At 36.2% G+C, this 17,500-nt stretch overlaps 1 long non-coding RNA gene across 1 annotated transcript in view; it reads right to left on the reverse strand.

The window, feature by feature from the left end:
- LOC106040935 (uncharacterized) overlaps window positions 1–17,500 on the reverse strand; it is a 117,719-nt gene that overhangs the window by 12,228 nt on the left and 87,991 nt on the right. The window contains exon 4 of the long non-coding RNA XR_001210139.3: window positions 6,869–6,917. This is a non-coding gene — a long non-coding RNA (uncharacterized lncRNA). The remainder of the gene's footprint in view (window positions 1–6,868; window positions 6,918–17,500) is intronic.

Consider the following 17,500-nt stretch of genomic DNA (forward strand, 5'->3'; position numbering starts at 1 on the left):
CTTCTTTGATATCATATGTGGGTTTCAGGGAAAAAAAAAAAAACAGTGTTCCCTGGGGATTGGAGAGGGAGGAAAGGAGGTGGGATCAAACCCACAAATAGTGACTTGGGGAAAATTTTGAATCCATGGAAATCTGTTAAGTACAAGGATTCTTGCTGATTTTGCTCCATCTCTCTACCATTATTACACAGGCATCTGCAGAAGCCAGAATAATCCTGATGGTGGTACTTGGTGGTAGTTCTGTCAAAACTGATGCTAAAGATTTCTTGCTTGGGTTGGGAGCTAAATGTGCTGTTCATTTTATTATTATTATAGTTATTCCAAGAAATGCTACACAGAATTACATTGTTTGCATTATCTGTGAATTCACAGTAGACTACAGCAATGATCACCCTCCAGATACAAACTTAATTTTATCCAGGAGATTTCACTTAGAGTTATGTAGAAGGAAAGATGTTTTATCCCCACAACAGCCAAAATCCTGCAAGAGATGGTGAAAAGCTGAAATAATATAGTGTGATATATATATATATATATATATAAATATATATATATATATTTTGGCATGAGTTAGATTTGGGGTGAAATTTGCTAAGTGAACACCTTGTAGTTTGGCCTGTTAGGCCAACACAGGGGCCTATTATTGAGATCAACTTTCTCCAAATGTGAGGGTAACAACTGACATCTATATAGAAGAGGAAGATCTTATTATATTTTCTCATCCATTCAGGTGCTGAAAGCAACAATGTCAGGGTTACCCCTCCCAGATTCTCTACCCCTAAGCATATTTACATCAAGCCTATAGGTATCCTGGAAATCTAACTAAGATGTTAGCCAAACTCTCTCTCCCTTTAGTGGGATGCCTTATTTTTCCAATCCTGTCACTTGTCAATATTCTCTTTTTTTCTAGACAGGCCTGTAGTAGGAAAACAGTTTCTTGACACATCATGGGTTAACTAACATAATCTTCAGTTTTCCTCCTGCAAAGCTGACTGCCCCTAATTGATTTATTGATTTATTCATAATGAGAAAACAGTGTGCATAAAGCAGATGCTAAACATAACGAGCCATAGCTTTAAACCCAAACGGGATCAGTAGCATGGCTAACAGAAAATTATTGCTGTAATTTAATAAGTTTTTAAAGGTGCTATGGTGCTAGGAATTGGTTCTTTTGTTAATAAACTCTGCAGTGCATGAAGATAACAGGGCCAGCTTCTTTCCCTGAAGTATTCTTCAGCAGCAAGAGGAGAAGGATTTAAGGATTTTATTTTTTATTTTTTGGTAAAAGAATGAGAGTGATGAAGCCCACGCAGGATTTACTATCTGCTCAAAGGAAACTACTAAACTTATTGATAATAGACACTGTGGCACCTCAGCAATGCAATGACTGTCAGCAATGCTGAATGTCCTACTGAATATATCCTATTTCAGAATCTCTGCTCTGTAAGCGGATCTGGTTGCACTTATAGCACATGAAACTGGATTTCTACAGTAGTCACAAGAATCTCTTCTGTAATATTGGGGTAAAATGTCTGTCTACCAAGAGTATTTTTTCATACAATATTGCTTCCCTGTTTGAGCAAATTATATTATTTTTCTTCTTATAAAAAAGAACTGATTTTATTAGAGGTTGGGATAACCTCCCAGAAGGACTCAGATGCAGGGGTTCGTTTGACCTTAACACAGGGATTAGATACAGAACTGGACACAGTTGATTTCCACTTAAAATATAGGAGCCAAATCTTTGGGGTTTGTTTTGGCTCATCTTTAATGCTATTGCCCTTTCATAAAAATAAATAAATAAATGAAACCATTTCCTTTTCAGCCACAGGCCGTGCACGGAAAAGAATAAAAATAGGCTACACTCTGGTAATGCTCAGCTGGGAAGTACAACACAGAGATAGGTGGGAAACCCAGGAACTGCCTGCAAGACAGAGGTGTTGAACTGGGTTGGAGCTCACAGCCTGGTCACAGACAGTAAAGGCTGAAGAGCTCCTACAGTGCTGAACCAAGGCTACACAGGGCAAAAGTGAATACTGAAGAACAGTTGTAGTTTGACTCTTGAATAAGCTGCTCATTTTTACTCTTTCTTTTTGAGCTCCACAACCCCCCCATCCCCCCCCCCCCCTTTTTTTTTCCTCTGTGTCTCTTCTGTTTAAATTTGAGAACAGGACATGTAAAGCCCCTACTCTATTTTCCCATCCTCCTTCTACAGGAAATTTTAGTAAGTTACTAAGATGCACACATATGGTTCTTTCTGCTCACTTTAGACATTCATTGACTGCTGTGGAAATACAGCTGTGCTCTTGAGCCCCACAGATAGTATGATTTTAAGAAGAAATTTAAATAGATCTGAATTCAGCTGGGTATGTTGAATCTCTTGATACTTTCTGAAATATACAGATATAGCAAAGGACTTTCTTGCAATATTTGGAATTAAAAGTAAATGATTTCATTTAAAAATTACAAATTGCAGTATCTGTAGCGTTGGCCTGTATAGAAGTCCTTGTAGTATGTATACTTTTGTACTTTTGACAGTATTTGACCTGTGTGTTAAAACAACATGTATAGACAACATTATGAACTCTAAGCATATTCTATAAAATAGAAAAGAGGGGGGAAAAATAAAATAAAAAAATAAAAAGCAGATCCAAGAACAAAAGAGAAAGTCAGAAGGAAAAATGTATTCTAAATAAAGATTACATTAACTATAATATTTATAGTTTATATATGTGTAATGTAATTCTACATACACCTGTATGGATTAGTTATTTATAATAATATATAGTAATTTATAAATATTTATAATAATAATAATAACAATAACAATAATAACAATAATAATGGTGTAATCTGAAGACAAGGCTAGAAAGAGTGTTTTGGAAAGCTAGAAAAGAACTCAAATTTCCTATGTTTAAATCCAACACCTTAATTGCAATAGCATCCCAAGTCTTGGAGAACTGCCATCTAATTAGAGCAGTAGTACCTACAGAAACTGGGCCATTTAACTTTTTCTTTTTAGTAGAACAGTTTTATAATAATAACAGTTTTATAATAATATGGGAAAACTCTAAAGATACTGTAGGATCTCTGACCACTCTAATTTTATTTTGTCAGAGAAGGATGCCACTAAAAGATCTCAGGGAATACTGTGTAGGAAGAAATGTAATTATGAGCATAGGAGCATATCATATTTTTGTGGTATAATGAGATAAACTGATTTTAGTATTATCTGTTATTTGCAACTAACTCTAGACTTTACACTACCTCAGCTGACTGACATAATTGGGATCCTGCGTTCTGTATATGAAAATATATTTCTTCACATCACTGAAGCTGCAAGAAGTGGGGGAGTAACATATAACACCTTTGGGCTCAAAGGAAGAAATAACAGACTGAGATTTGAGTTGGTACTTTTAAAGTCAGCTACTTCCTCTAGCACTGCATTAATTTGAACAGAAATCCAAGATGTATTGAGAGACCAGTAAACTCTTCTTCAGTAACACCATTCTACTGACTACCATTAGAATATGATAATCCAAGGAGAAGACATTTTCCTTACAATTGTTGCAAAAGACGTAGACACTCATTTTTCTGTAAATAAACTATTATAGTTGTGAGGGAATATGACTCTTAAGCCCTTGAAATGTTTAATGTATGATCACATTTCAGTAATAGCATTTTTATGTCTTGTTTCCACTATATGTCATTGTGAAAGACAGAAATTTGGAGGTGAAAATCTACAGGTTTTCTAAGGAGGAAAAGTAAGATGATCATAAAAATCTCTTATGGTCTTAGAGACCTACAGAGATTGATTTGTTCCCAGAAGGCATCAATAACCTTAGCACTCTGGTTAATAATGAGTAGCTGTCAAAGTTCTATTTTGAGAAAAATAATTTATATTACATCATGATCACAGTACTCTAAATATAAATATGGCTAATTTTGCTTGGGCCAGTAATCTTGCTTGGATGCCCTACTTTTAAGCTTGACCATTCTTCTCTTTGTTTTGTCATTCCTACTTTGACTAGTTTATACTGTTACAAGTTGTTAGTTGTTAGTGTGTATCGCAGCACACTAACACATCTGTATGCCTCCACTGTCAGTACTGCAAGAATGGTCCCGTGAGCTACATCAGTAATTATCACTCCACAGCAAAGTTCAGGTGTGGATCATAGATCAACAGTGTGCAGGAGGTACTGACCTAAACAATCTGACTGCCAGTGTAATGAATGCGTTGGATCAGACATTAATGGAAACAATATGTTAAGAACGATGGCTTAGACTATGATGCTTAGACTGTTCTCCACTTTCTGATTATGCTGTAGGGAAACTATGCCTTGAAGTACTGTGTCATACTAAAGAATTGACAAGAATATGAGGATACAAAGCAGTTAATTTATGATTTTGGAAATACCAGATATGAGTAACAATCTGCAGTTTCTTGAAGTCTTTCTTCTCCAGGAGAATTTACATTTGTGGAGGCCACATTTGAAAAATGAAACATATAAAAAAGAATCAGAAGAAACAAAATGCAAAAATGAGCAATATCTAATTTTACAGGGAAAAGAAACAGTGTATAATAGAAGCAAATAACAGAAAGCATCCCCCCCCCCTTTTTTTTTTTTGCTTTTTTTAGTTTTTACTCTTAAAATGTAGCAGCTTTCTACTTCTATAAAGCCCTGTATTTATTCTATCAATATTTATATAAAATAATAAAAAAAGTATAGACTGGAATTCAAAAACTGTGCTTTCACAATTAGTGATAAATACACACTATGGCATTTTCTACGTAAAATGTTGCTTTAGTGAATCACTTAGTCAAGCTGTAAAATTATTTCTTAAAAAGGGTAGAATGAAAAGAAAATGTAAGTTTTTGCCTAACAATCTTCTTATTATTTTAGCTACACCTTTCTTATTTTCTTTTTAGTATGATAACATAAATTATGACATTATCTTGGTAGGCAATTAATTCAGGAACTAGAATCATTCTCCCATGATCCTAGGCTGATAACTATTTCTTATGGACAGGGAAGCCTCCTTCCCCCTTATTTATGTCAAAATAAAATGAAACACCAGGACTGTATCTTCTGAGATATCTGTCATGAAAGGAGAGATAGATATGTAAATTCTTTTGCTCTTGCACCAGTCTGCTTATACCCAGAAGCAGGAAATTTGATTATCTTGATCTGATCATGCATAAAATACATTTTTTATTAGGTCTGGAATTATCCAATCCTATTAAACTTATTTTGTAAAAAAATGTGAACATCTGTTATTGAATCCCTCCAGCAAAGAATTCCACAGATTATGATCAGATGTTCCATACTTTTTCCTTCTTCCTAACTATTCAAATAACAACAACAACAATAATAATAATGAAAAATCCTACTCTTATTTACTGGTTTATTTGCATTGATTCCAATTTTCTTTCTTAGATCAGAAAACACAACCACAAATACAAGAGAGTGCACACTTCTACAGACTGCATGCTAACTGACTCTAGGTGGCATATTTGCTAAGGAACTTGTCAATGACCCTTCTCAGTGTTACCAAGGTAGAAGCAAATCATGATTTTTTATTTTTCCTCCAGATGAAGTTTGCCATCAATTCAGTACTGCTAAGAATAAAGGTTTTAATTTGATTCTGCCACACATACAATAAAGTCTATACAATAGTATATTTATAAATGAAATAATCCTTAGGTGCTTGTCATAATTCTTTAGATGCACATATGAATAAATTCTTAAAAACAGATTATAGAAATTCTGTTAGTACTTAAGGCAAAAAAAACACAACTATCTCAAAGTGAATCGCGTACAAAAATGGAAGATACTTATATTTGTTTACCTTTACAGAGACACTTTTGGTTAATTTTATTTATTAAGTTTCTGTCCTGACTTTTATCAGAATATGTAATTTTAATAGCGGTAAAGGATTATCAAATGGTAGAAACACCGTGATGTATCAGACTACCAAAATTTAAAGCTCCTCCAGGGAGATAAATAGGATCTAGACAGTAAAATGCAATTATTATTTGCAGATCTCCAATTACCTAGAAAATTACAAGTTACAGTATGCAACAGGCATGATTAATTGGTAAATTCACTTCCAATTGAGTATGACTTGAACATGACCCTCTCCAATCTGATTCATCCTTTCTAGCACTTTTTCACAGTATTCGTGCCTTTGAGCATACTCTATTTAAACACATAGGCCATGTGCCAGTTTTAGATATCTTCCTTGTCACAAAAGCAACAAAAAGCCAGAAGTTTAAGTTTGCCTTAACTATTTAAGTTATTCTAGTTCCATTTTAATCAAAGCCTAGAGCTCATAGCTTATCAATCCAGTGAGCCACGCAGAACCTAAAATTCACAAGCTGAAGTCTTTACTTTTCATGTAGGAGACTGCTATTGGTCTCTTCAGTTAAATAAGTTTATTGTTATAATAACTCATGTAGCAAATTCTATTAAAATAGTTTTTTAAAAAACTATTATGTAAGGAAGTCCGTTTCCTTCATTAAATCAGGTGCATATTAGTACAGCAGAGACTGCATGACTATCAGGAAGAACAAGACCCATGAAATAACTCATTTATCTAGGAAGCAGAGTGGTTCTTTGTTTGGTTGGTTGGTTTGATTCTTTTTTGTTTTGTTTCATTCTTCAAATATCAATTAATTCTTCCTGGATCAAACTAATCTTTGCAAGTAATGCTTATTTGTTGTCCCCTCCTCCCTTCCCACCTTTTTTTTTAATCTTAAAATGGAGTGAAAATTTCATGTTCAAAAGGATCTGAGAACAAAAGAACAAAAGTTAACCAATTAATTTTTCATACATGTTTACCCACAATGTAGCCAGAATTCACTCACCCAAAGCAAGTAGTTGATCAAGGCTCAGACTTGATTTAGTTCCCAGTTCCTAGGGAAACAGCAAGGTGAACTTAATCTAGATATTAGTTCTCTACCAAGGCAATTACAGTTCTCATGAATACATCTGCCACCCTCCTTCCACTGCTCCAACCTGTTAAGTAAAGTAATTAAGAATACCACTGTGAATTAAGTGAAGCATAATTATTTAACATCTCTGCAGAGTACTGTTTATCAAACCGGCTTCAAATTCAGGAAATAAATGCTCTTAAATGCAGATTCTTATATCTGATTGCTCATGACTTTGACTTGATCAAGAGAATCAGAATCTCAGCTTTAGCCTTTAAGCTTTTTGTCAGGCTAGGTCCCTGCAGGTTCCAGGGACCCTGCTTGTCTCTGCTTGTTTTTTGGGTTCTAGAAGATGGCTTTTATTGTAATTCCTTTTAGTGAGAGTCCAGATTCTAGTTTGAGACAAGAATATTTGAGGAAAATTATCAGCTGAGGGGATCATGCCTGGGACATACAAAGTCATTTGTAAAACTAACTTGATTCAATTGATTTATTTATTTATCAAAGTGTGATAACCTTCCCATATTTTGTTGTTTTTCCAAGGTGGAGGTCACAACTTTGGTTTCTTGTAAAACTTGCTGCTGAGCTCTTATTTACCCAATCATGTAAATTTTGTAATACTTTTCAGTACATACAATGGCTAATTGCAGGTTTTAAACAGAAAGTGTCAAGGAGCTATCCAATTGTAATTGAGGGACAGTGCAGTCAGCCTCCACAAAATGATATAGTAAATAATTCTTAGATTAGCATGGAAATAATTTCTTCCTCTCCTAAACAGATATACAAGTTCACATCCTGAATTAGTCAGACAACCATTGACTCAAAGGAGTATGGTTTGCAAGAGCGTCTTACATCTTGCAGATGTGAGAAGGAAATATGTATTTCAAAAGTGCCTTGCAATACATCTAATAGACCTTCAGGTAGGAACAATATTACTTAGGAATGCTACATTCTTTTTAGTTCCTTATTTATATAACTCACCTCACAAACAAATATTACAAATTGCATAAAAATATATTCATCCCTGTTTTGGAAAGCACCAAACTTAAGAAAACACTTTGTCCCTCCTGAAATACCACTTAGAAGTTGTTTTATCTAAGTGTTCACAGATAAGACAACTTTAAAAAACATGATTGTTTTGCTGCCTTAGTGATATCAATAGCTGCATATATGATTTTGGATCACTGACTATAAGAACTACAATCAGTTATGATGATTTTTTTCCTTTAAAAGGGAGATGTTCCCCAATTTGTAAGGGAAGCAGAAAATCTAATACCTCTTCTGACAAAGATTACTAGGTAATACACCAAGCTGGGAGATGCACAAATCTGGTGGTCTTCTATGACGGGGTTACAGCATTCGTGGATAGGGGAAGAGCAACTGACATCATCTACCTGGACTTGTGCAAAGCTTTTGACACTGTCCTCCATGATATCCTTGTCTCTAAATTGGAGAGACATGGATTTGACAGATGGACTACTCAGTGGGTAAGGAATTGGCTGGATAGTTGCACTCACAGTTGCGGTCAACACCTCAATGTCTAGGTGGAGATCAGTAACAAGTGGTGTTCCTCAGGGGTCAGTATTTATGACCCCATCAGCAGCCCTGATGGAAAATACCTGGGGGTTTTGGTTGACCAGAAGCTTGACGTGAGCTGGCAATGTGCACTTGCAGCCCAGAAAGCCAACCATATCCTGGGCTGTATCAAAAGAAGTGTGGCCAGCAGGTTAAGGGAGGTGATTCTCCCCCTCTACTCTGCTCTCATGAGACCCCACCTGGAGTACTGCCTTCAGCTCTGGGGTCCTCAACACAAGAAGGACAAAGAATTATTAGAATGAGTCCAGGCCACAAGGATGACCAAAAGGCTGGAGCACCTCTCCTACAAAGACAGGCTGAGAGAGTTGGGGTTGTTCAGCCTGGAGAAGAGAAGGCTCCGGGGAGACCTCATAGCAGCCTTTCAGTACCTAAAGGGGGCCTATAAGCAAGCTGAGGAGGGATTCTCTGTCAGGGAGTGTAGTGATAGGAAAAAGAGTAACGGTTTTAAACTAAAAGAGGGTAGATTTAGATTAGATATGAGGAAGAAATTCTTTACTATGAGGGTGGTGAGGCACTGGAACAGGTTGCCCAGAGAAGTTGTGGATGCCCCATCGAAATGTTCAAGGCCAGGTTGGATGGGGCTTTGAGCAACCTGGTCTAGTGGAAGGTGTCCCTGCCCATGGCAGGGGGGTTGGAATTAGGTGATCTTTAAGGTCCCTTCCAACAAAAACCATTCTATGATTCTATGCTTAATGTCATTACATTTGAGAAGCTGTCCACCTAAAATTCACACACGGAAAAGAGGAAAGGACACACTGAATTAGACGAGAATCACATTTCTATTACTGACTTTCAACAGTTGTTTAGCAACAGGTTGTAACTACTGTTATCTATCAATGGTTTGTTAAATTTTCAGTTATTAATTTTTTGTATATATTTGCCAACTCCTTCCGAGACCATTTACAATGGGTTCTGCAGCATCTTGTTCCTGTAAGAACTAAATGTATTATTATTATTTATTATTATTATTGTTAAAGTTGACCCTGCTGCCTTCTAATGGGACATCCTTAAACAAAGCAATAGTAATAAAGTTTTATGTATGTTTTTGATGCTATTGATGATTTTAAAAATTCCAGCTAGGAGGAAAGCATTTGATAAAGTGTTTCTTTTGTAAAACTTAAATTAAAAGACCAAAATAAAATATATACAGAGCTATTTTCAAGGCTATTACTAAATATTAATTAATGAATTAATTAAAGGTAGATTTTATCTCTTTCCTGTAACAAAATTATTTATTGAAATACTGTGGCTGCCATAACTGAGGACTGTCAGAAAAAATACCCTAGTAACCTTTACCTCCCAATAAAAAGATCGCACTTTGGGGATTTACTCAATGTTTGGGATACTTTTATTATTTTTTTAAATGTAGCGGTACAAAACAAATGTATCCGTTCTTAACCAAAGGGTGCCTTTGTCAAGCTGTTTTCACAGAATTTGAAGCAAGTTGTTTCATTTATAAATGATTTGATGCATATATTACAGCTGGAATATCTAGATACAGCCTGTTGACTCTGTGCTTTTTCCTTCTAACAGTTTCACTGAGGATTAGGGGAGTATTCATAGGTGAAAGTGCCTTAACCTTATATGCTTTTGTCCGTCCACTGAGATTTGCCTGTCAGACAGGAGGACTGCTAAATTGAAGCAATCTGGAGCATCACTTTACTGTTGAATAGTTAAAGGAGAAATAAGCATAATGTTGTTGAACAAATAATTTTTTGCTATGAGACACAATACAGTTTAGTGGTATTACAGGATATTCAGTCACTCCATGACAAGAAAGGAAAATTATGTAAACTACATTTATAAAATTATTTATGTACTGGACCAAAAGGGATTTAATAGTACCCAACTTCATAAAATATAGCCTGGTAATTTCCAAAGATTGGAATAAGCGCTGAGTAAGTATTTTACTTGGTTTTACTTAGCAATATCGCCACAAGACATAGATTATTCATAAATAAATAAATAAAAACTGTATAATAGAAAAGCACAAAATACCTATAAGCAAAAATTACTTTCAGCCATAGAGAGTCTCCATTATTCTCATCATTAGAGTAAATTTTCAAAACTGAACTTAATCATAATATTTTCTCTCAGTTTATAGCATAGTATAGCTGGAAAGTGTTTTGCACTCATTTTCCTATCAATCCTTGTATTTGCATTAAATTGCTAGGACATGATTCCAACATTTTTTAACTTCATCTATGTCTTTCCCATTTCCCCAAATCCAAATACACAGATTAGAAAGGTCGCATTTTAGCTGAGCTAACCATTTTGCTGATAATGATTATTTGAACTGTTTTGTGGAAGTCATTCCAGATTATTGAAGCAATATATGGGGGCTGAGCCAAAACTGATTTTTTAAAACAAATGGTAAAGGGTCAATATATTTTGTAATAGAATAATCTTGCAAACCACCTTCTTAGAACAAATGTTATTTATAAAAATGTTATAATACAATTGTCACATGGAACTATGCAAATATTTTATTACAAGGCAAATAATGTATAAGCATGCCCAAACACAGCCCCACCTGAAATAGTTCTCTACCATCCATGGATCTGTTGATGAGTCAGTTCTAATATTGCAAAGCCTGGTAAGTTGTGGAATAGTTTATGTTTCTGTGAATAATTCACTGAAGTACTTCTCTTCATATCTGTGCAAACTATACCTCTACATATTATATATCTCCATTTTTCTCCCTAACTTGGTATCATGACATTCTTCTGATTCTCCAAGGTTCAGCTCTGCTCACTTCCCCCTTTGTCCTAGGATTTTTTTCCCCCATCTTACTGCATAGCTTGTCTATCCTTAGGTGACAAAGATATATAAAGAAAGCCTTCCTTCCTTTTTACAGATGTCTGCCTGGATACCATAGGCGACTATTTTCAGCCATCCTGATATTGTTTCATCAACTGCCTTCTCCAGCTTCCGAACTATCTGAATAATTTTTATAATTCTCAAAACTTTTTCAACCCTTATGGTGTAGTATATTTGAGTATGGTTCCCATTAAGCTTAAGTGCTCCCATGTCCAGGTTTATAAACCACATTCAAAAGTTCAGGGTAGAAACTTCTGATAGCTTTCTTATCTCAGATCAAAACGTAGTTCTTGATTGAGTCTGCACAACTGTATTGGAACGTAAACAAATATGGGAAGGCAAAAATGATTTTTGAAGCGTGATGAGCAATTCTGTTTAGCAATTAAGAAATATAAAATCTTTAGTTAATAAAACTAAAAATGCAGTTAGAAATGTGGTAAGAGAATGATAAGAAGTATATTTGTCCTTCAGGATGTATTGGGTTTATGTGACAAGGTTTTGGTAGCAGGGGGCTACAGGGGTGGCCTCTGTGAGAAGAGTCGAGCAGCTGCCCCATGTTAGAGAAGAGCCAGTTTCAGCCGGCTCCAAAGGGGCCTGCCACTGGCCCGAGCCAATAAGCGATGTTATTTGCGCCTCTGTGAGAGCAGATTTAAGGAAGGTAAAAAAAAATCCTGGGCAACAGCATCTGGGAGAGAAGAGCAAGAACCAGCCCTGCAGACACCAAGGTCAGTGAAGAAGGTGGGGCAGTAGGTGCTCCAGGTGCCGGAGCTGAAGTTCCCCGGCGGGCTGTCAAGGGGTCCATGGTGGAGCAGGCTGTCCCCCTGCAGCCCATGGGTATCTCTGTGGAGCAGATCTCCACACTGCAGCCCGTGGAGGAGCCCCCAGTGGAGCAGGTGGATGTGGCCTGGAGGAGGCTGCGGCCCATGGAGAGCCCCTGCAGGAGCAGGCTCCGGGCTGGACCGTTAGCCTGTGGAGAGGAGCCCATGCAGAAGCAGGGGGTCTGGGGGGGAGCCTGTGTCCACACAGGACATGAACAAAACATAGGCCAGTGTACTGGAGCAGCAGGTATGTCCACATCGTCATGTAATAACAGCAAAAAAGATAGCATGGAGTTATACTTTTCTATTTTCTGTCGTTTCTAGAATTCAAGATTTGCCACAACTGCAGATAAGAAGTGAGATTCTAAACGTATGGCCTCTTCTATGTTTCTGCCAAGAGACCGGGATATGCATGTAAAGAAGTGAGATATGAATGTTGATTTTAATGCCCAGACTCATTCAACCTAAAATATGAGTTAAATTGTCAAGATGTCTCTTTCCACAGATTTAAGTTCTCAACAGTTCTTAATACATGCACACAACTAAAATTCACTGCCCGTATGAAACTGATTGTAGCTTTCTGATACAGTGCCCTCCTATAATGTGATCTGTCCCTTTTTTTCTATTTTGGTTCGGTATTGACATGTTTGTATCCAATCACACCACACTGACATGTAGCTCAAACTGCTTTAATGTGTTAATGCATTTTTTAAGATTTTATAAGAGCAGCAGGGACTGGAGTCCTTGCAAAAAAAATAAAATAAAATAAAATAAAATAAAATAAAATAAAATAAAATAAAATAAAATAAATCTTTGTGCAATGAAAGACTATTAGAGCAATGGCCGTATTAAAAGTAGGGAGCTAGATGCAATCAAATACATCTTGAATACAAAGGTTATGCTCTATCTCTTCCTCACCTCATCATAGCAAACATTTTACAGATGCTAGTTTTCTTTTAATTTAGCCAGTTGTTATGTCTGGAAAGAATCAGGCCTGTAAGATCAGTGTCCATTTCTCTTCTATGCGGCAGAAAGGTCTTAGCTTATGATCATGCTCAGCCATAATGTAGGATATTCAAACTCATGTTCTGAATGTTAGATATTAGCTACTTTTACTATGCATATTTTGATACTGCCCTTCTTCATATTTCTAGCTTTAAATAATAATAATAACACCCCCTAGAATTTATTTTAACTTCAGTTCTTGTATGATGTTCCAAAAGCATAATAACATATGACTAGTGCACTGGAATGAGGCACCACAATAGCAGGTTTTCTTATGGAAACACTCATTGCCAGAGAATATCAATGTCTTGCTAACTACAGGAATACTGTAAATAGAGTCTGCCTGGAACAACTGTTATGTATAAAATTAGCAGAGTTTAAAATTCACATACAGATGCAGAAGTGTAAGTCTATTTATTTGTTCTGTTTTACTTCTTGAGGGAGTATGTTTCCTTCAAATACAAGAAACAACTAACAGTTGATGGCCTGGCCACACTATACTCCTCCTCCTTTTTTTTTTTTTTTTTGGCTTTACAGACACCATTTGATGTGCAAGAGAAATCAGAACCTTCAATATTTAAGACAGGAGCATATGCAGGTCTCTCTTTTGTCATTCATAACTGTGTTAGAAAAGCTCTTCAGACTGAAGAATTTAATAGCTGAGGCATAAGACACACATGTAAAAGGGGTATAAGCAAATTCTCCTTCTCTCAAAAGGTGATAGCACAGAATATCAGCTACAGGTTTGTCTAGTTGATACTTCATTGAATAGCCTAGGTGTCTACAAAGAACCGTTGAAATATAAGCAAACCCTGCAGTCCTTTCCAGTGTTTTTCTTGCTCATTAATGGATGTTTGTATTCTGGGAATGATCTTAGCAAGCTGTTACAGAAATTCTTCTCATTCCAAATTTCCTCCAGTTGTCTCTAGTCTTAAGAAGGGTAAAAAAGAAATCTCCATCACCTTTCTTTTACCATTCCCTCTACTGTTTTCTTTTTTCTTTTTTTTTTCTTTTTCTTTTTTTTTTTAATCAGCATCTAAGTCTAACAAATTGCAACCACAGAAATGCACTGATTTGAAACTGTGCAGTAAATTTATTTCTTGCAAAAACATATTTTCAGAGTTATTTCTGTCATTTAGCAAGCATGCAATCTCCTTCATTCAGCAACTTTGGTCTGAAAAGCTATAATAGTTTCTGTTCCAGCTTGACCTAATGAAATGAACCTTATCAGGAGGTAAAATGCCAAGTTTCCCTCTCTAGAAAATTAATGTGGTTTTCAACAGTTGTGTTTATGATAGAGTGAACTGTTAAATACATTTTATAAACTACATTCTAAGGAATTAGTGTTTTCAATACGTGACAACTCTAGTTAGATTTCTTTCATTTTAAATGTTTTTCACTGTTATGTTTAGAATTACTTATGAAAAGCAAAATAATTCTACTTAAAACTATTTTTCCTTTGGTTAAAAATAAATTTCCAATATATATATATATATATACTTCCAGGTTAAATTTAATGTTAGCTTTCACTCCATCTAATGGAGTAACTCTATAGTTATGTTTTGCTACTCCTTCATAATATATTTAAAAGAAAAGCAAGAACAGTAGGGGGTTATAGGGTGAATTTCTGTGTGGTAGAATGGTTATCATTCATTTTTCCATGGAGCTTGTATATATTTTTCAAGAAATGAGTTCATAGCGGGGAAAGGCACTGAGCACAACAGGTAGCCAGGGCTGACAATAAATCATTAAGTTCATCTTTAAAAATTTGTTACATTGCCTCAGAAACCATTGTAAATTTGGCGTTATTCATCTGGACAGTTCCTAATATATCAGTTGGGAATAATTTAACTACTATTCAGACAGCCAACAGGGAAGAAAGGAAGTAATGCCATTCTATTATTTGTATATATGGGAGTATTTAAACACCTTAAATAGCATCCAATTTTATTACTAATACTGATTTTTCTTTTTGTAGTATTACAAAGCAAAAGAGAAACAAACAAATGAAAAAAAAAAAAAGAAAGAAAGCTACATCTCTGTCACTAAGAGCTCATTTTTAAGTAACTTTCATTTCCTATGCTAACTCAAAACACTCCATATTCCATGTTGTAACAATTTATTATTTTATACCCAGCAGGAGTTCCCATGCCTTTTCATGATACAAAATCATAAACCATGGAAACAGTGATGCAATTCTCCAAGCAGTCTGGCCGTGCAATTCCTTTCTTTGCTTACTTGCAGTTTCAATATTTAATCCTCAGCGAAAGTATTCAACCTTTGCCCACATAAGAAATGCAATAGTAACTCAGCTTTAGGAGCCCACACAGGATTTGATCTTAGATTGGAGGCTTCCTGCAAAAGCAGCTCCCTCCCCTCAAAAACTTCAAAAATAAACTCAGGAATAGGAAGACCAATAGTAAATATAGTAATGGAAATATTTTCTATTTGTGTATGTGTGTGTTTGTATAGTAATGATACATATTCCTATCTCATTCTGCAGTTGATAGGAATACAAAGCCAGGTTTACATCCATCTCTGGTACCATCTCTGGTATTGGTGAGACTGGAATGCAGCCTGAAGTGATAGAAGAGCACCTAAAGTACTGTGATGGATACCCTCCCTCTGTCAGCAGTTTTTAATAGCACAAGGTTTGGGACTGCCCAGACCTGGAAGCACTCCTGTGCATTCACCAACCCTTCAAGACAGTCAGGACTTGCCCTTTACTTTCTTTACAAGATTGATTATGTTTTCGTGCTAGTAATCCTCCAGAAACAGAGAGGAATTGTATATGAGAACCTAACTACAGAATGGTTCTGCACACAGTCACAGCCACAGCCATCTTATCCCAAATAATGAGGTTTAGAGACCTGTTTAAGAGAATGGGAACCTACTGATACTGGGTCTCAAAGACAGCATGTGCTTTGCCTGCATCCATTGCCATTGCCAGCAGTGAACATTGCAACCAAATATGACTGTGCTGGCCAACCACAGCATGCTCCAGCATCCCTGCCTGTGCCATCAGTTCTATCAGTAGCTGCTACATACAGGCAGATCTCATGCCTGCTCATCCCTACTTCTTCTCTGTCCCCAAAACCATCAGAGACTGCCCAGCAAGCAAAGCTGTTTTTGAACAGTCTGCACACAGACAACATGCATGAAAACTCAGCTAGGTACATGCAGAATAGATTAGCAGAAGTTTTTATTTTCTTTGTGAAATATTAACAGTATGATACAGTAGAGGTAGCTTTTCTATCAAAACCCTAAGTCCCCATGGTATTGATTTTCTAAGAAGGACTAGACAGCTTGGCTGCCAGTCTCTGTGACATTGAAGGAGAGTTTCTTAAATACAAAGACCTGAAAATTGAAGTGAGCTTCTCCCTCATGAAAAGTATACTATGGTACTATTAGCTGTCTCCTGTTACTTAGAGAATCATAGAATCATTAAGGTTGGAAAAGACCTCCAAGACCATCTGGTCCAACCATCCCTCTACCATCAATATCACCCATTAGACCACGTCCCTAACTGCCACGTCCGATCTTTCCTTAAACACCCCCAGGGACAGTGATTTCACCACCTTCCTGGGCATGTTGTATATCAGGTTCCACTTCCTCTTTAATATTTGTAGATTCATTTGCCTTCATACTTTGCCAGTGACAGCTCCTTTTACAAATTAACGACTATTTTTTAAAGTGAAAAATAATGCACCAAGACAGATCAATCAGTCCCTAGATGGAGAATATTGTGCTTTCCTACAGCTAAAAGTTTTGTTTTGAGATTCTTAACAATTTTACCATAAATTTGCAGTAGTACTTTCAGCAGTAGAAAGCTAAGTAGGAAAAAGAATGTGGCAAAGACTTCTCTGAAATTTTACTTTAAATAGCATCAACATTTGCAATGAATATAAAAAGATGTGTTCTGTTACTACCAATGTGACAGCAGAGGAATCAATTTCAGAGTAAAAAGTAGAGACTGAGAGAAAGCTGGTAGAGTTGGGACCCTTTAATAGATTATGTTACCAGTAGGTAGCTAGGTTTACTCTAAAACAAATGATCTGTAATAGAAAGCTCTTCATGGTGCTACACAAACAAACAAACAAACCAGAATCACAGAATCGTCTAGGTTGGAAGAGACCTCCAAGATCACCTAGTCCAACCTCTGACCTAACACTAACAAGTCCTTCACTAAACCATATCACTAAGCTGAACATCTAAACGTCTCTTAAAGACCTCCAGGGATGGTGACTCAGCCACTTCCCTGGGCAGCCCATTCCAATGCCTAACAACCCTTTCAGTAAAGAAGTTTTTCCTAATATCCAACCTAAAC

The sequence above is a fragment of the Anser cygnoides genome, chromosome 5, assembly GCF_040182565.1.
Source record: "Anser cygnoides isolate HZ-2024a breed goose chromosome 5, Taihu_goose_T2T_genome, whole genome shotgun sequence".
Classification (NCBI taxonomy): domain Eukaryota; kingdom Metazoa; phylum Chordata; class Aves; order Anseriformes; family Anatidae; genus Anser; species Anser cygnoides.